Source organism: Engystomops pustulosus, chromosome 2 (assembly GCF_040894005.1).
Source record: "Engystomops pustulosus chromosome 2, aEngPut4.maternal, whole genome shotgun sequence".
Lineage (NCBI taxonomy): Eukaryota > Metazoa > Chordata > Amphibia > Anura > Leptodactylidae > Engystomops > Engystomops pustulosus.
The window spans coordinates 245819143-245846217 of record NC_092412.1 but is presented as its reverse complement, the minus strand read 5'-3'; the positions used below and the strand labels follow the sequence as shown (position 1 = coordinate 245846217).

The following is a 27075-nucleotide window of genomic DNA, read 5'->3' as shown; positions in this document are numbered from 1 at the left end:
ACTGCAGTGAAAATGGTGAAAAAAACGCATTTGCTCCGATTTCTTGTGGGCTTGGATTTTAGGGCTTTCACTGTGCGCCCCAAATGACATGTCTACGGGGATAACAAATTTATATAGGTTTTATAATATTTTCATACATTTACAAAATTTAAAAGCTCCTGTACAAACTTCTGGCGCTAACATTCGTTTTACGGGGCTGTGGGTGGTGTAATTCTTTTAAATGGCAAAAAGTAGCATTTTCAACTGGGTTTTTTAATTATAATTTTTTTATTTTCTTTTTTTCTATTTTACTATTTTTCAGACTCCCTAGGGTACTTTAACCCTAGGTTGTCTGATCAATCCTATCATATGCTGCCATACTACGATATGGCAGTATATGGGGATTTTCCTCCTCATTCATTACAATGTGCTGATAGCACATTGTAATGAAAGGGTTAAAACGAGGCAGCCACGGGTCTTTGTAACACCCGAGGCTGTCATGGCGACGGATCGCCGCTCCCTGATGACGTCATGGGGAGCGACTATCCTCGGCAAGATGGCGGCACCCGTGCGCCACCATCTTTTTGAAGCCATCGGCACCTTTGCCAGCGGCGATTACAATATGCAGCAAAGACTATGGAGAGGGCTCAGCCCGTGCATACACGGCATACACGGTGGGCGGTCGTGAACCGGTTAAATTCCTGGAAATGGCCAGCACCAATCAGTGATGCACTGGCCCTTTAAATCTTCGAGCGTGCACGCCCTGCGAGGGTGGGACATCACCTGTTGTCAGTAGTTCTCAATGTCAGATCATCATTTGGACGTTTTGTGCAGTCACCCAGAGGCTCTCAGACGGCCCATATGAAGACCTGCCATGGAGAGATGTGCAGGTGCTGCTGCCCGCTCTGCTCCATGATCTGTATAAATCCCTGGCCTCCCCTCCCATCAGCTCTGTCCTTCGTCTACTACTCCCTCTTACTGATACTCCTGCAGTTGCTGAGCAGAGTACAGCTACAGCTGCAGTTGTCGGGCATTGATGCTAGAGCAGCAAAATGTGAAAGCAGCTCCGCTGGAAGGGGTAGGGGGCACAGCTGCTTCGTTTGCAGGCAGCATGTAAAACAACATAACTTTAACATAACTATAAGTGTATTACTTTGCCCAGTCCTTATAAGGATGTTGGATACTCCCCACACCCACTTGACCCTATGTTATCCCTACCAAATACAGCCCCCATATATATTACATGCTGCATTAGATGTACTTTCTAAGCTGACACGTACTTATAAAGAAGAATATGACTGTGTGTGTATGTAAGTGGCCAGGATATGAGGTAATTTACCAATGTACATCTAGTAATAGTTCTGCTCCGCTTTCTTGATATGTAAAGTGGGTGTGGGGATGGAAGTATGGAGGTGCAGGTAGATGGGGCAGATGGTTGTGGGGATGGAAGGATGAAGGTGCAGGTAGATGGGGCAGATGGTTGTGGGGATGGAAGTATGGAGGTGCAGGTTGATGGGGCAGATGGTTGTGGGGATGGAAGGATGAAGGTGCAGGTTGATGGGGCAGATGGTTGTGGGGATGGAAGTATGAAGGTGCAGGGTGAGGGGCCAGCTAGTTGGGTTACATGTAGAAGGATGAGTTGCAGGAAGTCTAGTCCTGATCTGGGGCACTGCCAGGCTGGCGGATGAGGGGGGTATCAGCTCTGGGGTAGCAATGCTGCAGCAAGACGTGGCCTCTATTAACCAGGGGACTGTCTGCTGCAGTAAGAAAGGGAAGGGGAGCACAGGCAAGGTCAGACAGGTGCTGGTAGAGGCAGATTCCATTACTAGGGGAACAGACAGGGCAATACTGTATGAAACAAAGACTGCGCACAGTGTGTTGTTTGCCGGGTGCTTGGGTTGTGGATTGGGTTTACCGGTTAATGGGAAGCGCTGGTCAGGATAGAGTGGTCATGGTCCACATTGGCAAGGACCTCAAAGGAAGTTTTCTAAATTTAACAACCCGGCTGTCTCTAGTATATACAGGAGAGGATACAAGCCATGTGAGGGGTTATATACAGGAGAGGATACAAGCCATGTGAGGGGGTTATATACAGGAGAGTACACAAAGCCTTGTGAGGGGGTTATCTACAGGAGAGGATACAAGCCATGTAAGGGGTTATATACAGGAGAGGGCACAAGCCATGTGAAGGGGTTATATACAGGAGAGGACACAAGACATGTGAGGGGGTTATATACAGGAGAGGACACAAGCCATGTGAGGGGGTTATATACAGTAGAGGATACAAGCCATGTGGGGGGGGGGGGGGGTTATATACAAGAGAGGATACAAGCCATGTAAGGGGTTATATACAGGAGAGGATACAAGCCATGTGAGGGGGTTATATACAGGAGAGGACACAAGCAATGTGAGGGCGTTATATACAGGAGAGGACACAAGCAATGTGAGGGGTTATATGCAGGAGAGGATACCAGCCCTGTGAGGGGTTATATACAGGAGAGGATACAAGCCATGTAAGGGGTTATATACAGGAGAGGATACAAGCCATGTGAGGAGGTTATATACAGGAGAGGACACAAGCAATGTGAGGGCGTTATATACAGGAGAGGACACAAGCAATGTGAGGGGTTATATGCAGGAGAGGATACAAGCCCTGTGAGGGGTTATATACAGGAGAGGACACAAGCCATGTGAGGGGGTTATATACAGGAGAGGATACAAGCCATGTGAGGGGTTATATACAGGAGAGGACACAAGCCATGTGAGGGGGTTATATACAGGAGAGGATACAAGCCATGTGAGTAGGTTATATACAGAAGAGGACACAAGCTATGTGAGGGGTTATATACAGGAGAGGATACAATCCATGTGACGGGTTATATACAAAAGAGGACACAAGCCATGTGAGGGGCTATATACAAGAGAGGACACAAGTCATGTGAGGGGTTATATACAGGAGAGGATACAAGCCATGTGAGGCGTTATATACAGGAGAGGACACAAGCCATGTGAGGGGGTTATATACAGGAGAGGGCACAAGCCATGTAAGGGGTTATATACAACAGAGGATACAGGCCATGTTAAGGGATTATATACAGGAGAAGACACAAGCCGTGTGAGGGTTTATATACAGTAGAGGACACAAGCCTTGTGAGTGGTTATATACAGGAGATGATACAAGCCACGTGAGGGGTTATATACAGGAGATGATACAAGCCACGTGAGGGGGTTATATACCGGAGATGATATAAGCCATGTGAGGGGTTATATACCGGATAGGACACAAGCCATGTGAGGGGGTTATATACCGGATAGGACACAAGCCATGTGTGGGGTTATACACAGGAGAGGCTACAAGCCATGTAAGGGGTTATATACAGGACATGATACAAGCCATGTGAGGGGTTATATACAGGAGAGGATACAAGCCATGTGAGGGGTTTTATACAGGAGAGGATACAAGCCATGTGAAGGGTTATATACAGGAGAGGATACAAACCATGTGAGGGGGTTATATACAGGAGAGGATACAAGCCATGTGAGGGGTTATATACAGGAAAGGATACAAGCCATGTAAGGGGTTATATACAGAAGAGGATACAAGGCATGTGAGGGGTTATATACAGGAGAGGATACAAGCCATGTGAGGGGTTATATACAGGAGAGGGTACAAGCCATGTGAGGGGTTATATACAGTAGAGCAGGGGTAGGGAACCTATGGCTCGGGAGCCAGATATGGCTCTCTTGTTGGCTGCATCTGGCTCTCAGACAAATCTTTAATAAATAGTGATGGCTGCTGCTGCTGTGTCTCTTAGACTAATCACTGGACACAGGCAACGATGTTACCCCGGCCCACGTCCTTTGTACGACCCAGGTGCCATCACCGCCATCGCCCCCATTAGTATGGCTACCTATATACTGGGGTGTGTGCTGTGGCTACCTATATACTGGGGGACATGTGCTATGGCTACCAGTCTAATAGCTGCCAGTCTTTATAGGAACCCGGGAAGTGGGTGGCACCAATCAGCGCACTGGCCCTTTAAATCCGCGAGTGCAGGAGCGCGTGCTGGCCAACCGGGACAGAAGCCGGAAAGTGGTGGGATGAGTGAGCACGGAAAGCGGCGCCGCCACGGAGAGGGGCACGGGTGTGCTTGCAATCCGCTAGCAATCTACTGTGGGGCATGTGCATATGCTACGGCTCTTATGGAATAACATTTTAAAATATGCGGCGTTCATGGCTCTCTCAGCCAAAAAGGTTCCTGACCCCTGCAGTAGAGGATACAAGCCATGTGAGCGTTTATATACAGGAGAGGACACAAGCCATGTGAGGGGTTATATACAGGAGAGGACACAAGCTATGTGAGGGGTTATATACAGGAGAGGATACAAGCTATGTGAGGTGTTATATACAGGAGAGGATAGAAGCCATGTGAGGGGGTTATATACAGGAGAGGATACAAGCCATGTGAGGGGTTATATACAGGAGAGGACACAAGCCATGTGAGGGGTTATATACAGGAGAGGATAGAAGCCATGTGAGGGGGTTGTATACAGGAGAGGATAGAAGCCATGTGAGGGGGTTGTATACAGGGGAGGATACAAGCCATGTGAGGGGTTATATACAGGAGGGGATACAAGCCATGTGAGGGGTTATATACAGGAGAGGATACAAGCCATGTGAGCGTTTTTATACAGGAGAGGATACAAGCCACGTGAGGTGTTATATACAGGAGAGGATACAAGCTATGTGAGGTGTTATATACAGGAAAGGATACAAGCCATGTGAGAGGTTATATACAGGAGAGGATACAAGCCATGTGAGGGGATTATATACAGGAGAGGATTCAAGCCATGTGATGGGTTATATACAGGAGAGGACACAAGCCATGTGAGCGTTTATATACAAGAGAGGATACAAGCCATGTGAGCGTTTATATACAGGAGAGGATACAAGCCATGTGATGGGTTATATACAGGAGAGGACACAAGCTATGTGAGGGGTTATATACAGGAGAGGATACAATCCATGTGACGGGTTATATACAAAAGAGGACACAAGCCATGTGAGGGGCTATATACAAGAGAGGACACAAGTCATGTGAGGGGTTATATACAGGAGAGGATACAAGCCATGTGAGGCGTTATATACAGGAGAGGACACAAGCCATGTGAGGGGGTTATATACAGGAGAAGGCACAAGCCATGTAAGGGGTTATATACAACAGAGGATACAGGCCATGTTAAGGGATTATATACAGGAGAAGACACAAGCCGTGTGAGGGTTTATATACAGGAGATGATACAAGCCATGTGAGGGGGTTATATACCGGAGATGATATAAGCCATGTGAGGGGGTTAAATACCGGAAATGATACAAGCCATGTGAGGGGTTATATACCGGATAGGACACAAGCCATGTGTGGGGTTATACACAGGAGAGGCTACAAGCCATGTAAGGGGTTATATACAGGACAAGACACAAGCTATGTGAGGGGTTTTATACAGGAGAGGATACAAGCCATGTGAAGGGTTATATACAGGAGAGGATACAAGCCATGTGAGGGGGTTATATACAGGAGAGGATACAAGCCATGTAAGGGGTTATATACAGAAGAGGATACAAGGCATGTGAGGGGTTATATACAGGAGAGGATACAAGCCATGTGAGGGGTTATATACAGGAGAGGGTACAAGCCATGTGAGGGGTTATATACAGTAGAGGATACAAGCCATGTGAGCGTTTATATACAGGAGAGGACACAAGCCATGTGAGGGGTTATATACAGGAGAGGATAGAAGCCATGTGAGGGGTTATATACAGGAGAGGATACAAGCCATGTGAGGGGTTATATACAGGAGGGGATACAAGCCATGTGAGGGGTTATATACAGGAGTGGATACAAGCCATGTGAGCGTTTTTATACAGGAGAGGATACAAGCCATGTGAGGTGTTATATACAGGAGAGGATACAAGCTATGTGAGGTGTTATATACAGGAAAGGATACAAGCCATTTAAAAGTATATATATAGGAGAGGATACAAGCCATGTGAGGGGATTATATACAGGAGAGGATTCAAGCCATGTGATGGGTTATATACAGGAGAGGACACAAGCCATGTGAGCGTTTATATACAGGAGAGGATACAAGCCATGTGAGGGGGTTATATACCGGAGATGATATAAGCCATGTGAGGGGGTTAAATACAGGAAAGGATACAAGCCATTTAAAAGTATATATATAGGAGAGGATACAAGCCATGTGAGGGGATTATATACAGGAGAGGATTCAAGCCATGTGATGGGTTATATACAGGAGAGGACACAAGCCATGTGAGCGTTTATATACAGGAGAGGATACAAGCCATGTGAGGGGGTTATATACCGGAGATGATATAAGCCATGTGAGGGGGTTAAATACCGGAAATGATACAAGCCATGTGAGGGGTTATATACCGGATAGGACACAAGCCATGTGAGGGGGTTATATACCGGATAGGACACAAGCCATGTGTGGGGTTATACACAGGAGAGGCTACAAGCCATGTAAGGGGTTATATACAGGACATGACACAAGCTATGTGAGGGGTTTTATACAGGAGAGGATACAAGCCATGTGAAGGGTTATATACAGGAGAGGATACAAGCCATGTGAGGGGGTTATATACAGGAGAGGATACAAGCCACGTGAGGGGTTATATACAGGAGAGGATACAAGCCATGTAAGGGGTTATATACAGAAGAGGATACAAGGCATGTGAGGGGTTATATACAGGAGAGGGTACAAGCCATGTGAGGGGTTATATACAGGAGAGGGTACAAGCCATGTGAGGGGTTATATACAGTAGAGGATACAAGCCATGTGAGCGTTTATATACAGGAGAGGACACAAGCCATGTGAGGGGTTATATACAGGAGAGGATAGAAGCCATGTGAGGGGGTTGTATACAGGAGAGGATACAAGCCATGTGAGGGGTTATATACAGGAGAGGATACAAGCCATGTGAGGGGTTATATACAGGAGGGGATACAAGCCATGTGAGGGGTTATATACAGGAGAGGATACAAGCCATGTGAGCGTTTTTATACAGGAGAGGATACAAGCCATGTGAGGTGTTATATACAGGAGAGGATACAAGCTATGTGAGGTGTTATGTACAGGAAAGGATACAAGCCATGTGAGAGGTTATATACAGGAGAGGATACAAGCCATGTGAGGGGATTATATACAGGAGAGGATTCAAGCCATGTGATGGGTTATATACAGGAGAGGACACAAGCCATGTGACCGTTTATATACAGGAGAGGATACAAGCCATGTGAGCGTTTATATACAGGAGAGGATACAAGCCATGTGATGGGTTATATACAGGAGAGGACACAAGCCATGTGAGGGGTTATATACAGGAGAGGATACAAGCCATGTGAGGAGGTTATATACAGGAGAGGACACAAGCCATGTGAGGTGTTATATACAGGAGAGGATACAAGCCATGTGAGGGGGTTATATACAGGCGAGGATACAAGCCATGTGAGGGGGTTATATACAGGAGAGGATACAATCCATGTGACGGGTTATATACAAAAGAGGACACAAGCCATGTGAGGGGCTATATACAAGAGAGGACACAAGTCATGTGAGGGGTTATATACAGGAGAGGATACAAGCCATGTGAGGCGTTATATACAGGAGAGGACACAAGCCATGTGAGGGGGTTATATACAGGAGAGGGCACAAGCCATGTAAGGGATTATATACAACAGAGGATACAGGCCATGTTAAGGGATTATATACAGGAGAAGACACAAGCCGTGTGAGGGTTTATATACAGTAGAGGACACAAGCCTTTTGAGTGGTTATATACAGGAGAGGATACAAGCCATGTGTGCGGTTATACACAGGAGAGGCTACAAGCCATATAAGGGGTTATATACAGGACATGACACAAGCTATGTGAGGGGTTTTATACAGGAGAGGATACAAGCCATGTGAAGGGTTATATATAGGAGAGGATACAAGCCATGTGAGGGCGTTATAAACAGGAGAGGATACAAGCCACGTGAGGGGTTATATACAGGAGAGGATACAAGCCATGTAAGGGGTTATATACAGAAGAGGATACAAGGCATGTGAGGGGTTATATACAGGAGAGGATACAAGCCATGTGAGGGGTTATATACAGGAGAGGGTACAAGCCATGTGAGGGGTTATATACAGTAGAGGATACAAGCTTTGTGAGCGTTTATATACAGGAGAGGACACAAGCCATGTGAGGGGTTATATACAGGAGAGGACACAAGCTATGTGAGGGGTTATATACAGGAGAGGATACAAGCCATGTGAGGGGTTATATACAGGAGAGGATAGAAGCCATGTGAGGGGGTTGTATACAGGAGAGGATAGAAGCCATGTGAGGGGGTTGTATACAGGGGAGGATACAAGCCATGTGAGGGGTTATATACAGGAGGGGATACAAGCCATGTAAGGGGTTATATACAGGAGAGGATACAAGCCATGTGAGCGTTTTTATACAGGAGAGGATACAAGCCATGTGAGGTGTTATATACAGGAGAGGATACAAGCTATGTGAGGTGTTATATACAGGAAAGGATACAAGCCATGTGAGAGGTTATATACAGGAGAGGATACAAGCCATGTGAGGGGATTATTTACAGGAGAGGATTCAAGCCATGTGAGCGTTTATATACAGGAGAGGATACAAGCCATGTGAGCGTTTATATACAGGAGAGGATACAAGCCATGTGATGGGCTATATACAGGAGAGGACACAAGCTATGTGAGGGGTTATATACAGGAGAGGATACAATCCATGTGACGGGTTATATACAAAAGAGGACACAAGCCATGTGAGGGGCTATATACAAGAGAGGACACAAGTCATGTGAGGGGTTATATACAGGAGAGGATACAAGCCATGTGAGGCGTTATATACAGGAGAGGACACAAGCCATGTGAGGGGGTTATATACAGGAGAGGGCACAAGCCATGTAAGGGGTTATATACAGGAGAAGACACAAGCCTTGTGAGGGGTTATAAACAGGAGATGATACAAGCCATGTGAGAGGGTTAAATACCGGAAATGATACAAGCCATGTGAGGGGTTATATACCGGATAGGACACAAGCCATGTGAGGGGGTTATATACCGGATAGGACACAAGCCATGTGTGGGGTTATACACAGGAGAGGCTACAAGCCATGTAAGGGGTTATATACAGGACATGACACAAGCTATGTGAGGGGTTTTATACAGGAGAGGATACAAACCATGTGAAGGGTTATATACAGGAGAGGATACAAGCCATGTGAGGGGGTTATATACAGGAGAGGATACAAGCCATGTAAGGGGTTATATACAGAAGAGGATACAAGGCATGTGAGGGGTTATATACAGGAGAGTATACAAGCCATGTGAGCGTTTATATACAGGAGAGGACACAAGCCATGTGAGGGGTTATATACAGGAGAGGATAGAAGCCATGTGAGGGGGTTGTATACAGGAGAGGATACAAGCCATGTGAGGGGTTATATACAGGAGAGGATACAAGCCATGTGAGGGGTTATATACAGGAGGGGATACAAGCCATGTGAGGGGTTATATACAGGGAGATACAAGCCATGTGAGCGTTTTTATACAGGAGAGGATACAAGCCATGTGAGGGGTTATATACAGGAGAGGATACAAGCTATGTGAGGTGTTATATACAGGAAAGGATACAAGCCATTTAAAAGTATATATATAAGAGAGGATACAAGCCATGTGAGGGGATTATATACAGGAGAGGATTCAAGCCATGTGATGGGTTATATACAGGAGAGGACACAAGCCATGTGAGCGTTTATATACAGGAGAGGATACAAGCCATGTGAGGGGGTTATATACCGGAGATGATATAAGCCATGTGAGGGGGTTAAATACCGGAAATGATACAAGCCATGTGAGGGGTTATATACCGGATAGGACACAAGCCATGTGAGGGGGTTATATACCGGATAGGACACAAGCCATGTGTGGGGTTATACACAGGAGAGGCTACAAGCCATGTAAGGGGTTATATACAGGAGAGGATACAAGCCATGTAAGGGGTTATATACAGGACATGACACAAGCTATGTGAGGGGTTTTATACAGGAGAGGATACAAGCCATGTGAAGGGTTATATACAGGAGAGGATACAAGCCATGTGAGGGGGTTATATACAGGAGAGGATACAAGCCACGTGAGGGGTTATATACAGGAGAGGATACAAGCCATGTAAGGGGTTATATACAGAAGAGGATACAAGGCATGTGAGGGGTTATATACAGGAGAGGATACAAGCCATGTGAGGGGTTATATACAGGAGAGGGTACAAGCCATGTGAGGGGTTATATACAGGAGAGGGTACAAGCCATGTGAGGGGTTATATACAGTAGAGGATACAAGCCATGTGAGCGTTTATATACAGGAGAGGACACAAGCCATGTGAGGGGTTATATACAGGAGAAGATAGAAGCCATGTGAGGGGTTATATACAGGAGAGGATACAAGCCATGTGAGGGGTTATATACAGGAGGGGATACAAGCCATGTGAGGGGTTATATACAGGAGAGGATACAAGCCATGTGAGCGTTTTTATACTGGAGAGGATACAAGCCATGTGAGGTGTTATATACAGGAGAGGATACAAGCTATGTGAAGTGTTATGTACAGGAAAGGATACAAGCCATGTGAGAGGTTATATACAGGAGAGGATACAAGCCATGTGAGGGGATTATATACAGGAGAGGATTCAAGCCATGTGATGGGTTATATACAGGAGAGGACACAAGCCATGTGAGCGTTTATATACAGGAGAGGATACAAGCCATGTGAGCGTTTATATACAGGAGAGGATACAAGCCATGTGATGGGTTATATACAGGAGAGGACACAAGCCATGTGAGGGGTTATATACAGGAGAGGATACAAGCCATGTGAGGAGGTTATATACAGGAGAGGACACAAGCCATGTGAGGTGTTATATACAGGAGAGGATACAAGCCATGTGAGGGGGTTATATACAGGCGAGGATACAAGCCATGTGAGGGGGTTATATACAGGAGAGGATACAATCCATGTGACGGGTTATATACAAAAGAGGACACAAGCCATGTGAGGGGCTATATACAAGAGAGGACACAAGTCATGTGAGGGGTTATATACAGGAGAGGATACAAGCCATGTGAGGCGTTATATACAGGAGAGGACACAAGCCATGTGAGGGGGTTATATACAGGAGAGGGCACAAGCCATGTAAGGGGTTATATACAACAGAGGATACAGGCCATGTTAAGGGATTATATACAGGAGAAGACACAAGCCGTGTGAGGGTTTATATACAGTAGAGGACACAAGCCTTTTGAGTGGTTATATACAGGAGAGGATACAAGCCATGTGTGCGGTTATACACAGGAGAGGCTACAAGCCATATAAGGGGTTATATACAGGACATGACACAAGCTATGTGAGGGGTTTTATACAGGAGAGGATACAAGCCATGTGAAGGGTTATATACAGGAGAGGATACAAGCCATGTGAGGGGGTTATATACAGGAGAGGATACAAGCCACGTGAGGGGTTATATACAGGAGAGGATACAAGCCATGTAAGGGGTTATATACAGAAGAGGATACAAGGCATGTGAGGGGTTATATACAGGAGAGGATACAAGCCATGTGAGGGGTTATATACAGGAGAGGGTACAAGCCATGTGAGGGGTTATATACAGTAGAGGATACAAGCTTTGTGAGCGTTTATATACAGGAGAGGACACAAGCCATGTGAGGGGTTATATACAGGAGAGGACACAAGCTATGTGAGGGGTTATATACAGGAGAGGATACAAGCCATGTGAGGGGTTATATACAGGAGAGGATAGAAGCCATGTGAGGGGGTTGTATACAGGAGAGGATAGAAGCCATGTGAGGCGGTTGTATACAGGGGAGGATACAAGCCATGTGAGGGGTTATATACAGGAGGGGATACAAGCCATGTGAGGGGTTATATACAGGAGAGGATACAAGCCATGTGAGCGTTTTTATACAGGAGAGGATACAAGCCATGTGAGGTGTTATATACAGGAGAGGATACAAGCTATGTGAGGTGTTATATACAGGAAAGGATACAAGCCATGTGAGAGGTTATATACAGGAGAGGATACAAGCCATGTGAGGGGATTATATACAGGAGAGGATTCAAGCCATGTGATGGGTTATATACAGGAGAGGACACAAGCCATGTGAGCGTTTATATACAGGAGAGGATACAAGCCATGTGAGCGTTTATATACAGGAGAGGATACAAGCCATGTGATGGGTTATATACAGGAGAGGACACAAGCTATGTGAGGGGTTATATACAGGAGAGGATACAATCCATGTGACGGGTTATATACAAAAGAGGACACAAGCCATGTGAGGGGCTATATACAAGAGAGGACACAAGTCATGTGAGGGGTTATATACAGGAGAGGATACAAGCCATGTGAGGCGTTATATACAGGAGAAGACACAAGCCTTGTGAGGGGTTATATACAGGAGATGATACAAGCCATGTGAGGGGGTTAAATACCGGAAATGATACAAGCCATGTGAGGGGTTATATACCGGATAGGACACAAGCCATGTGAGGGGTTATACACAGGAGAGGCTACAAGCCATGTAAGGGGTTATATACAGGACATGACACAAGCTATGTGAGGGGTTTTATACAGGAGAGGATACAAGCCATGTGAAGGGTTATATACAGGAGAGGATACAAGCCATGTGAGGGGGTTATATACAGGAGAGGATACAAGCCATGTAAGGGGTTATATACAGAAGAGGATACAAGGCATGTGAGTGGTTATATACAGGAGAGGATACAAGCCATGTGAGCGTTTATATACAGGAGAGGACACAAGCCATGTGAGGGGTTATATACAGGAGAGGATAGAAGCCATGTGAGGGGGTTGTATACAGGAGAGGATACAAGCCATGTGAGGGGTTATATACAGGAGAGGATACAAGCCATGTGAGGGGTTATAAACAGGAGGGGATACAAGCCATGTGAGGGGTTATATACAGGGAGATACAAGCCATGTGAGCGTTTTTATACAGGAGAGGATACAAGCCATGTGAGGGGTTATATACAGGAGAGGATACAAGCTATGTGAGGTGTTATATACAGGAAAGGATACAAGCCATTTAAAAGTATATATATAGAAGAGGATACAAGCCATGTGAGGGGATTATATACAGGAGAGGATTCAAGCCATGTGATGGGTTATATACAGGAGAGGACACAAGCCATGTGAGCGTTTATATACAGGAGAGGATACAAGCCATGTGAGGGGGTTATATACCGGAGATGATATAAGCCATGTGAGGGGGTTAAATACCGGAAATGATACAAGCCATGTGAGGGGTTATATACCGGATAGGACACAAGCCATGTGAGGGGGTTATATACCGGATAGGACACAAGCCATGTGTGGGGTTATACACAGGAGAGGCTACAAGCCATGTAAGGGGTTATATACAGGAGAGGATACAAGCCATGTAAGGGGTTATATACAGGACATGACACAAGCTATGTGAGGGGTTTTATACAGGAGAGGATACAAGCCATGTGAAGGGTTATATACAGGAGAGGATACAAGCCATGTGAGGGGGTTATATACAGGAGAGGATACAAGCCACGTGAGGGGTTATATACAGGAGAGGATACAAGCCATGTAAGGGGTTATATACAGAAGAGGATACAAGGCATGTGAGGGGTTATATACAGGAGAGGATACAAGCCATGTGAGGGGTTATATACAGGAGAGGGTACAAGCCATGTGAGGGGTTATATACAGGAGAGGGTACAAGCCATGTGAGGGGTTATATACAGTAGAGGATACAAGCCATGTGAGCGTTTATATACAGGAGAGGACACAAGCCATGTGAGGGGTTATATACAGGAGTGGATACAAGCCATGTGAGGGGTTATATACAGGAGAGGATACAAGACATGTGAGGTGTTATATACAGGAGAGGATACAAGCCATGTGAGGGGTTATATACAGGAGAAGATAGAAGCCATGTGAGGGGGTTGTATACAGGAGAGGATACAAGCCATGTGAGGGGTTATATACAGGAGAGGATACAAGCCATGTGAGGGGTTATATACAGGAGGGGATACAAGCCATGTGAGGGGTTATATACAGGAGAGGATACAAGCCATGTGAGCGTTTTTATACAGGAGAGGATACAAGCCATGTGAGGTGTTATATACAGGAGAGGATACAAGCTATGTGAGGTGTTATATACAGGAAAGGATACAAGCCATGTGAGAGGTTATATACAGGAGAGGATACAAGCCATGTGAGGGGATTATATACAGGAGAGGATTCAAGCCATGTGATGGGTTATATACAGGAGAGGACACAAGCCATGTGAGCGTTTATATACAGGAGAGGATACAAGCCATGTGAGCGTTTATATACAGGAGAGGATACAAGCCATGTGAGGGGTTATATACAGGAGAGGATACAAGCCATGTAAGGGGTTATATACAGGAGAGGATACAAGCCATGTGAGGGGTTATATACAGGAGATGATACAAGCCATGTGAGGGGTTATATACAGGAGAGGATACAAGCCATGTGATGGGTTATATACAGGAGAGGACACAAGCCATGTGAGGGGTTATATACAGGAGGGGATACAAGCCATGTGAGGGGTTATATACAGGAGAGGATACAAGCCATGTGAGCGTTTTTATACAGGAGAGGATACAAGCCATGTGAGGTGTTATATACAGGAGAGGATACAAGCTATGTGAGGTGTTATATACAGGAAAGGATACAAGCCATGTGAGAGGTTATATACAGGAGAGGATACAAGCCATGTGAGGGGATTATATACAGGAGAGGATACAAGCCATGTGATGGGTTATATACAGGAGAGGACACAAGCCATGTGAGCATTTATATACAGGAGAGGATACAAGCCATGTGAGCGTTTATATACAGGAGAGGATACAAGGCATGTGAGGGGTTATATACAGGAGAGGATACAAGCCATGTAAGGGGTTATATACAGGAGAGGATACAAGCCATGTGAGGGGTTATATACAGGAGATGATACAAGCCATGTGAGGGGTTATATACAGGAGAGTATACAAGCCATGTGATGGGTTATATACAGGAGAGGACACAAGCCATGTGAGGGGTTATATACAGGAGAGGATACAAGCCATGTGAGGGGGTTATATAGAGGAGAGGATACAAGCCATGTGAGGGGTTATATACAGGAGAGGACACCAGCCATGTGAGGGGTTATATACAGGAGAGGATACAAGCTATGTGAGGTGTTATATACAGGAAAGGAGAGTTGGTAATCCCCATGTTAACAGCAATGTAATTAGGCAAATCTGCTCTTCTCAACTCCTGTGATGTGTTTGAAAACGCATGTGTTAACGCCACATGTGACCACACCCTTAGAAGTAATCAATGAATTTAAATAAAATGTGAATGCAAAAATTTATGAATTAAAAAAAAAAAGAGCCCAAACTTTTAATGCCCAAAAGATTTATGTGCAAAATTTTAAACATTTAAAGCATGTGAAATAATTCCAATTTACATGTTAAAACAGGGTCCATGAAAGAAATCCTCCCTTTGCACCTGCCCTTGACCAGGTGCAGATTTGCGTCTACAAAAGGCGCAAAAAAGTGATACATAAGTGAAAAGTCGCACAGAAAATCTGGGAAACAATGATACATAAGGCACAAGGTGCAGACGAAGGCATAGTTGAAAGACGACAGCAAAAATCACAGTGAAAAGTCGTAAAAACGGCAAAATGAAAAATTAAACTGTCAGATAAAACTATACGTTTTCCCTTGTGTCATTTATTTGGAAAAAAAACAAACAAAAATAAACAAGGTAAAAGAAGTCCCTAATCCCCACAGATACTTTCATACCTTATTGATTCACCAACGTCAGTCATGGTAAATTTACTCCCAAATATGTAAATGCAAAACACCCCCCTACACTTTCTCCTGGCCCATTCTATACCTAAACTCCCCAGTAAGACTTCCTTAAAAACTTCCATAATAAGATGGAGGTCCTTGCTGTGTGAAGCAAGGTAGGAGACCATTACGACTCCTTTAGACCTACCTATAGCAGTGTCCGCGTACATTTATCTACACCTTCTACTAAAGAGGTCCACAGATCTAGTTATACATAATGGGGCTCATTTACTTAGGGTCCTGGTGCGCACTTTTGTCAGACTGTGCACCTTTTTCGGGGGCTAAATGTCTTGCGCAGGAATTTAATAAGTGTCTGTGCTGGGATTGTGGCACACGTGACCCTTTTGTGGCGCAGCTGCTCTGCTTCAATGTGACACAAATTAGGGGCCGTCCTGCCGCTCGATTGACTGATTCAGACTGGGCGCCGTATTTAACTTCGAAATTGTGTTGCACGCCCTTTGTTTAAAATGCACCATAAAAAAGATGGTGAACTCTGTCGGACCTGAGCGGGGAAGCGACACATTCATGATATCGGGCGCACAATTTTAGTGAATCGCCGCACGCTGCATTATGGACGGACCGGTGACCCGGTAAGTAAATGTGCCCCATGGTGTCAAAACTGGTAGACCAGAAAACCATCATGCCTATTCCATATCCCTTCTTGCCTAATCTTGTTGCCAAATGCCAAATTGATGCTAGCAAGACAAAAGAAGCCCTGGAGGCTGTCATGGCAACCAATCGCCACCCCCGGATGACGTTCGGGGGAGCGACGATCGGAATAAAGATGTCAGCGCCCAAGAGCCGCCGTCTTTTAAATGCTGCCGGCGACTTTGCCGGCGGCAACTGGCGGGTTATTAGCGGTGGGGGTTTGCTGCAATATCGTTGAATGAAGAGGACTCAGCCCGTGAGCCCTCTTCATACATTCCCTGCACCTCTGCGCCGTAGAGCTAAATTAAGGGGTTAAAGCTTTAGCCTGGGATTTTGTGGTCACGTGGTCAATCAACCTTCATATAGAAAATCTACATTAGGAAACTGCAGCAATAATCGAGCCCCAACATAAATCATTTTATAAATATAAGTTTCCATCCGCTGACCTGTGACTGCGACTACTCTGCTGCTATAATATAATATATTCTTAACTTTACCTTCTCAAAATTTTTACAGAGCAGACATGGTTTTCTCAAAGAAATCTCTTTCCCTTATATTTTTCCTGGGATTGGTTTCCATTTCCATCTGTGAAGATGAGAGAGAGTAAGTCCTGCTGTTATATAGGAAATTATGAATTATAAGGTTATTCCTACTGCTACGATTTTCCACTTTGTTGATTATTTTAAAATGTATCTACATATTTAAAAAAAAATCAGGATGTATAGATTTCTTTTTAATATTTAACATTTTTTAAACTTTTAATTGCCCATCCCCCACTACCTACCCAGCCAAAGTAATGCATCCTGCTTATTTTATTCTCTACTGACAATAGATGATGTCACAGCTTATCTCCTCCCCCTCCCTGTACAATGACCTCTATATAGATAATACTGACCCATCATTACATCACTACTGACAATAGATGATGTCACAGCTTATCTCCTCCCCCTCCCTGTACAATGTCCTCTATATAGATAACACTGACCCATCATTACATCACTACTGACAATAGATGATGTCACAGCTTATCTCCTCCCCCTCCCTGTACAATGACCTCTATATAGATAACACTGACCCATCATTACATCACTACGGACAATAGATGATGTCACAGCTCTCCTCCCCCTCCCTGTACAATGACCTCTATATAGATAACACTGACCCATCATTACATCACTACGGACAATAGATGATGTCACAGCTCTCCTCCCCCTCCCTGTACAATGATCTCTATATAGATAACACTGACCCATCATTACATCACTACTGACAATAGAAGATGTCACAGCTTATCTCCTCCCCCTCCCTGTACAATGTCCTCTATATAGATAACACTGACCCATCATTACATCACTACTGACAATAGATGATGTCACAGCGTATCTCCTCCCCCTCACTGTACAATAACCTCTATATAGATAACACTGACCTATCATTACATCACTACTGACAATAGAAGATGTCACAGCTTATCTCCTCCCCCTCCCTGTACAATGTCCTCTATATAGATAACACTGACCCATCATTACATCACTACTGACAATAGATGATGTCACAGCTTATCTCCTCCCCCTCCCTGTACAATGTCCTCTATATAGATAACACTGACCCATCATTACATCACTATTGACAATAGATGATGTCACAGCTTATCTCCTCTTCCTCTCTGTACAAGGATCTCTGTATAGATAACACTGACCCATCATTACATCACTACTGACAATAGATGATGTCACAGCTTATCTCCTCCCCCTCCCTGTACAATGACCTCTATATAGATAACACTGACGCATCATTACATCACTACTGACAATAGATGATGTCACAGCTTATCTCCTCCTCCTCCCTGTACAATGACCTCTATATAGATAACACTGACCCATAATTACATCACTACTGACAATAGATGATGTCACAGCTTATCTCCTCCTCCTCCCTGTACAATGACCTCTATATAGATAACACTGACCCATCATTACATCACTACTGACAATAGATGATGTCACAGCTTATCTCCTCCCCCTCCCTGTACAATGACCTCTATATAGATAACACTGACCCATCATTACATCACTACTGACAATAGATGATGTCACAGCTTATCTCCTCCCCCTCCCTGTACAATGACCTCTTTATAGATAACACTGACCCATCATTACATCACTACTGACAATATATGATGTCACAGCTTATCTCCTCCTGCTCCCTGTACAATGACCTCTATATAGATAACACTGACCCATCATTACATCACTACTCACAATATATGATGTCACAGCTTATCTCCTCCCCCTCCCTGTAATGACCTCTATATAGATAACACTGACCCATCATTACATCACTACTGACAATAGAAGATGTCACAGCTTATCTCCTCCCCCTCCCTGTACAATGTCCTCTATATAGATAACACTGACCCATCATTACATCACTACTGACAATAGATGATGTCACAGCTTATCTCCTCCCCCTCCCTGTACAATGTCCTCTATATAGATAACACTGACCCATCATTACATCACTATTGACAATAGATGATGATACAGCTTATCCCCTCCCCCTCCCTGTACAATGATCTCTATATAGATAACACTGACCCATCATTACATCACTACTGACAATAGATGATGTCACAGCTTATCTCCTCCTCCTCCCTGTACAATGACCTCTATATAGATAACACTGACCCATCATTACATCACTACTGACAATAGATGATGTCACAGCTTATCTCCTCCCCCTCCCTGTACAATGACCTCTATATAGATAACACTGACCCATCATTACATCACTACTGACATTAGATGATGTCACAGCTTATCTCCTCCCCCTCCCTGTACAATGGCCACTATATAGATAGCACTGACCCATCATTACATCACTACTGACAATAGATGATGTCACAGCTTATCTCCTCCTGCTCCCTGTACAATGACCTCTATATAGATAACACTGACCCATCATTACATCACTACTGACAATATATGATGTCACAGCTTATCTCCTCCCCCTCCCTGTAATGACCTCTCTATAGATAACACTGACCCATCATTACATCACTACTGACAATAGATGATGTCACAGCTTATCCCCTCCCTGTACAATGACCTCTCTATAGATAACACTGACCCATCACTACATCACTACTGACAATAGATGATGTCACAGCTTATCTCCTCCCCCTCCCTGTACAATGACCTCTATATAGATAACACTGACCCATCATTACATCACTACTGACAATAGATGATGATACAGCTTATCCCCTCCCCCTCCCTGTACAATGATCTCTATATAGATAACACTGACCCATCATTACATCACTACTAACAATAGATGATGTCACAGCTTATCTCCTCCTCCTTCCCTGTACAATGACCTCTGTATAGATAACACTGACCCATCATTACATCACTACTGACAATAGATGATATCACGGCTTATCTCCCCCTCCCTCCCTGTACAATGATCTCTATATAGATAACTGTGACCTATCATTAAATCACTACTGACAATAGATGATGTCACAGCTTATCTCCTCCCCCTCCCTGTACAATGACCTCTATATAGATAACACTGACCCATCATTACATCACTACTGACAATATATGATGTCACAGCTTATCTCCTCCCTCCCTGTACAATTACCTCTATATAGATAACACTGACCCATCATTACATCACTACTGACAATAGATGATGTCACAGCTTATCTCCTCCCCCTCCCTGTACAATGACCTCTATATAGATAACACTGACCCATCATTACATCACTACTGACATTAGATGATGTCACAGCTTATCTCCTTCCCCTCCCTGTACAATGGCCACTATATAGATAGCACTGACCCATGATTACTTCACTACTGACAATATATGATGTCACAGCTTATCTCCTCCTGCTCCCTGTACAATGACCTCTATATAGATAACACTGACCCATCATTACATCACTACTGACAATATATGATGTCACAGCTTATCTCCTCCTGCTCCCTGTACAATGACCTCTATATAGATAACACTGACCCATCATTACATCACTACTGACAATATATGATGTCACAGCTTATCTCCTCCCCCTCCCTGTAATGACCTCTATATAGATAACACTGACCCATCATTACATCACTACTGACAATAGATGATGATACAGCTTATCCCCTCCCCCTCCCTGTACAATGATCTCTATATAGATAACACTGACCCATCATTACATCACTACTGACAATAGATGATGTCACAGCTTATCTCCTCCCCTCCCTGTACAATGACCTCTATATAGATAACACTGACACATCATCACATCACTACTGACAATAGATGATGTCACAGCTTATCCCCTCCCCCTCCCTGTACAATGATCTCTATATAGATAACTGTGACCTATCATTACATCACTACTGACAATAGATGTCACAGCTTATCTCCTCCCCCTCCCTGTACAATGACCTCTATATAGATAACACTGACCCATCATTACATCACTACTGACAATAGATGATGTCACAGCTTATCTCTTCCCCCTCCCTGTACAATTACCTCTATATAGATAACACTGACGCATCATTACATCACTACTGACAATAGATGATGTCACAGCTTATCTCCTCCTCCTCCCTGTACAATGACCTCTATATAGATAACACTGACCCATCATTACATCACTACTGACAATAGATGATGTCACAGCTTATCCCCTCCCTGTACAATGACCTCTATATAGATAACACTGACCCATCATTACATCACTACTGACAATAGATGATGATACAGCTTATCCCCTCCCCCTCCCTGTACAATGATCTCTATATAGATAACACTGACCCATCATTACATCACTACTGACAATAGATGATGTCACAGCTTATCTCCTCCTCCTCCCTGTACAATGACCTCTATATAGATAACACTGACCCATCATTACATCACTACTGACAATAGATGATGTCACAGCTTATCTCCTCCCCCTCCCCGTACAATGACCTCTATATAGATAACACTGACCCATCATTACATCACTACTGACATTAGATGATGTCACAGCTTATCTCCTCCCCCTCCCTGTACAATGGCCACTATATAGATAGCACTGACCCATCATTACATCACTACTGACAATAGATGATGTCACAGCTTATCTCCTCCTGCTCCCTGTACAATGACCTCTATATAGATAACACTGACCCATCATTACATCACTACTGACAATATATGATGTCACAGCTTATCTCCTCCCCCTCCCTGTAATGACCTCTCTATAGATAACACTGACCCATCATTACATCACTACTGACAATAGATGATGTCACAGCTTATCCCCTCCCTGTACAATGACCTCTCTATAGATAACACTGACCCATCACTACATCACTACTGACAATAGATGATGTCACAGCTTATCTCCTCCCCCTCCCTGTACAATGACCTCTATATAGATAACACTGACCCATCATTACATCACTACTGACAATAGATGATGATACAGCTTATCCCCTCCCCCTCCCTGTATAATGATCTCTATATAGATAACACTGACCCATCATTACATCACTACTAACAATAGATGATGTCACAGCTTATCTCCTCCTCCTTCCCTGTACAATGACCTCTGTATAGATAACACTGACCCATCATTACATCACTACTGACAATAGATGATATCACGGCTTATCTCCCCCTCCCTCCCTGTACAATGATCTCTATATAGATAACTGTGACCTATCATTACATCACTACTGACAATAGATGATGTCACAGCTTATCTCCTCCCCCTCCCTGTACAATGACCTCTATATAGATAACACTGACCCATCATTACATCACTACTGACAATATATGATGTCACAGCTTATCTCCTCCCTCCCTGTACAATTACCTCTATATAGATAACACTGACCCATCATTACATCACTACTGACAATAGATGATGTCACAGCTTATCTCCTCCGCCTCCCTGTACAATGACCTCTATATAGATAACACTGACCCATCATTACATCACTTTGGCCTTATAGACTCCTCCATGAAGTTCTCTTTGCAGTGTTTGGTGACGTCTCCCCCAGTGACTGATCTATACCGGCAGCAGATCAGGACCTCAGAGATCTCTGTATAGGAAGAATAGGAGTGTAGATTTGTACCGTGTTAGCCATGGAGAGCAGAAGAAGAGTGAAGAAATCAGGCGATACCTTTTTGAGGCTAACTGAGTATATTTGATGGTGAGCTTTCGAGAAGACTAGTTCTCTTCGTCAGACATGATGTTATGCATGAAACAGAAAATTCACAGCATTTTATACACACTAAACAGTGATCATCAAAGGATATTAAAAAAACCTCTAAAACAACAGATTAATAAAAACAGGGACATCTTATTTACAACAGGATGGCAATAAAAACATTAAAAACAGTGATCCAACAGAGGCCTACAAGAAGCAACTTATTGATATGACCAAGAAGTTTTCAACTGAGATGCAACACAAGGTCAACCTTCTTATCCCAGAGGATCCCAGGCCAGGCTGTTTCTATATGCTCCCCAAGATACACAAAGATGGTAATCCAGGAAGGCCTATTATTTCTGGCATTGGCACCTTGACGGAAAGTATCTCAGGTTGGGTGGAAAATCTCCTTAAACCCCTGGTCAGAAGTACTCCTAGCTACATCCAGGACACTACTGACCTTTTAAACAAGCTCAAGACTGTAGGCCCACTTCCTGATGGTACAATTCTGGCCACCATGGATGTGGAATCCCTATACACTAACATCCCCCATAAAGATGGAATAGCAGCATGCCGGGCACATATGGAGAAGCACAACTTACCAACAGAACTGGTCTCAGATCTCATACAATTTGTGCTCACCCACAACTATTTTTCATTTGGAGAGGATCTGTACCTACAGTGTATGGGAACATCGATGGGTTCAAGGTGTGCACCACAGTATGCCAATCTTTTTATGGCTGAACTGGAAGGTGCTTAGTTATCCACATGCACCACAAAACCTATGATCTACCTCCGTTATATTGATGATATTCTGATCATCTGGACTGCAGGTGAGGAGGCCCTAATTCAATTCCATGAGGGCTACAACAACTTTCACCCCACCATCAATCTGAAACTAAGCTATTCAGATAAGGAGATACACTTTCTGGATACCACCATACAGATTAAAGACAGCCACTTAACCACAACCATATTCCATAAACCAACAGACAGAACGGCCTTCCTGAGAAATAACAGCTTCCACCCCAAACACACAAGACAGTCTATCATATACAGCCAAGCAATACGCTACAACCGTATCTGTTCAGACAAGAAAGACCTGGAAAAACACCTCCTGGAGCTCAGGTCTGAATTTCTCCAGTTGGGCTACATGCCAAAAGTGACTGATAACCAAATAGGTAAAGCAGCAGCCATCAACAGAGATGATTTACTCAAATATAAGGAGACCCAACAGGAGGCCAGAGTACCCCTAGTAGTCACTTATAGCCCACAACTGGAGATCCTGCGTCACATTGCCAAGGAACTCCAACAGATTCTGCATAAAGATACAAGACTAAAAGAAATATTTCCAGTCCCTCCTCTCCTGTCCTTCCGGCAACCACCAAACCTGAAACAACTGGTTGTCCGGAGTGCCCTGAGACCTCCATCAGAAAATGGTACCTCACCCTGCCTGCAAAGCAGATGAAAAACGTGCCATCACATTCGCACAGGTGACCAGGTACCTGTACCCCAATCACAGCAGGTACATCAGATCAAGGGGACCTTTTCCTGCAGGTCCTCTAATGTGGTCTACCTTATCATGTGTCAGCAGTGTCCAACCACAGGCCTTTATGTTGGGGAAACAGGTCAGAGACTCCATCAACGTATGAATTCACACAGATCTGACATTAAAAATGAAAGAAAAGATCTCCCAGTGGCTGCACATTTCTCCAGAGAGGACCACACTATGGAGGATTTGCAGATTACTATTTTAATGGGACATTTTAAGACACAGAGGGAAAGGAAAGAATGGGAGTATAAATTAATGAGGAGATTCAACACCTTGCAAAGTGGTCTTAACATTCATGCCAGCTTCATGACCTCCTACCTCTGACCTGGAGGCCACAAGCAGATAAGAGCCAGGGCTCTTGTGTCTCGCCTCATAGGTTTTTAATGTTTTTATTGCCATCCTGTTGTAAATAAGATGTCCCTGTTTTTATTAATCTGTTGTTTTAGAGGTTTTTTTAATATCCTTTGATGATCACTGTTTAGTGTGTATAAAATGCTGTGAATTTTCTGTTTCATGCATAACATCATGTCTGACGAAGAGAACTAGTCTTCTCGAAAGCTCACCATCAAATATACTCAGTTAGCCTCAAAAAGGTATCGCCTGATTTCTAGGAAGAATAGGAAGAAGAGAAATGACAATATATTATTCATAGGAAAATGTTTCATGAAATCTCCATTGTCTCCTATCACAGGAAAAGAGGAGAAGAAGAGGAACAAGAAGAGGAACATGACCTGGAAGCTGCAGATAATGGAAGGACACCATATGCCCCTATGCTTTTCTTTCCTGGTAAATAGGAGTCTTATTGACATCTGGTGAGAACATCCAATGTCTCCTGACTCCAGAAACAGAATTATTCTTAGTTCTGCCCTAAATATAATAAAGCCGATGTAACTGATATAAGGATCTGTCTCTTTTATTGAATTCTCTAGAAAACGTTTATCATTATTATTAATTTCTATCCGGAGAGTCTACATTAACCCTTTCGTGACCAGGGGTCATTGGATCCTGAATGTCCTGGTCTGTTTTGCTCTCCTTTTTGGTGACAATGGGACAGATTTACTTACCCGGTCCATTCACGATCCAGCAGTGCGTTCTCTGCGGAGGATTTGGGTCTGGCCGGGAATAAAATGTAGAAAATAGTTGCCTGGGGTTGTGAGATAAAGAAGATTGATGAAGTAATCCTGTTTGGCAAATGCAAGTGCGGATTTGTAGGTAAAGAGTGGCTGCTTGTATGATAGAAGGTCTTCCTTAGAGTGGGATTTCTTCCAATGCCGTTCAGCACCCCTGGCACTCTGCCTCAGATGTTATGTTGGTGTGCCAGGGTTGCCGGTTCGGTTGTCTAGGTGTAGTGAGAGTGAGGGGGGCTACAGAGTTTAGGGCTGAAGAAGCTGTAGCTGTGGCAGCAGTTTCCACCTCCTTGCATGAGGATATGGAAGAAAGAGGTAGGAGAGTCTCTGAGAGTTTGCAGGTATCCAGATGTTTGAGATTCCTACGTGGGTGTATAGGCCTGTGGACTGCAGGAGAGATTGAAACCAGATTGAGAAAGTGAGTTGTGATCGGATTGGACGAGAGTAGAGTTTAACAGATTGGATAGGGAACAGAGGCGGGTGAAGATGAGGTCAAGCGTTTGACCCTCTTTGTGACTGGTTGTGGAGAACCACTGTGAGAGGCTGAATGAGGTGGTAAGCGAGAGGAGTTTAGAGGCAGCAGAATGAGCTATATCAATGGGAATGTTAAAGCTCCCCATGATGATAGAAGGGATGTCAGAGGAGAGATAATGAAGAAGCCAGGTATTAAAGTGATCAATAAAAGTAGTGGCAGGACCATGGGATCGGTAGACGACAGCCACTTGGAAATTAGAGGGAGTGTAGATGTGGATGAAGTGGACTTCGAAAGACATGAGGATAGCAACTCCTCCACCAGATTTATTGCAGGATCACGGAGTGTGGGTAAAGCGGTGTCCACCATAACAGAGTGCAGCAGGGAAATCAGTCACCGAAGAATATAGCCATGTTTCTATCAGGCCCAGGAAAGACAGTTTCCGAGAAGGAAAGAGGTCATGAATATCAATGACTTTGTTGCATATGGAACGTGAGGGTGGAGGAGGTTGTGGAGAGCGGGTCAGGTGCATAGGCTGTAGATTAGAGTGGTTACAAGATTTGCATGAGAGAGGTCTGTGACGGAAGGCTGGAGGAACGGTTGGGATATATTTGAAAGTCCCTGGATTGGGGGAAATGTCACCAGCAGCAAGGAGTATCAGAGATAGTGATAGCAGGTGAAAGAAGGATAGAGAATGCGGTGGTTGCTCCTGTTTGCAAAGCCGGAGTGTAGCACTCAGGTAAGCATCAGCAGAAACCATTAGATGAGATGGCAGAAGAGATGGTGATATAGAAAATTCGTTAGTAGGTGGTGGAATATTGGGATAATGGTGGAGATGTGAAACCTAGGTCAGAAGACCTCTAGACCTAAATGTATACAACCGAGATTAATTAGTGACTACTATTAGGTATGAGATGGATGGATGAAAAAAGGAAGGAAGGAAATAGTCTCCAGAGAACAGCATAGAATTAGGTCTACATTCACACATACCAATACACATATGTGAGAAAGGTGAAGATGAAGACACTAATGCAAAAGATTCCTGGGATC

General features: G+C 44.1%; 2 long non-coding RNA genes across 2 annotated transcripts in view; one reads left to right on the top strand and one right to left on the bottom strand.

The window, feature by feature from the left end:
* Nucleotides 1-25305, top strand: part of LOC140119534 (uncharacterized) — a 40328-nt gene extending 15023 nt beyond the window's left edge. The window contains exons 3-4 of the long non-coding RNA XR_011853386.1: nt 17176-17262; nt 25118-25305. This is a non-coding gene — a long non-coding RNA (uncharacterized lncRNA). The remainder of the gene's footprint in view (nt 1-17175; nt 17263-25117) is intronic.
* On the bottom strand, nt 17153-25934 carry LOC140119533 (uncharacterized). Its single transcript, XR_011853385.1, has 3 exons — nt 25491-25934; nt 22649-22766; nt 17153-17244 (listed from the first exon to the last, which is right to left on the bottom strand). It is a non-coding gene; the product is annotated as an uncharacterized lncRNA (long non-coding RNA).
* Nucleotides 25935-27075: the final 1141 nt, after the last annotated feature.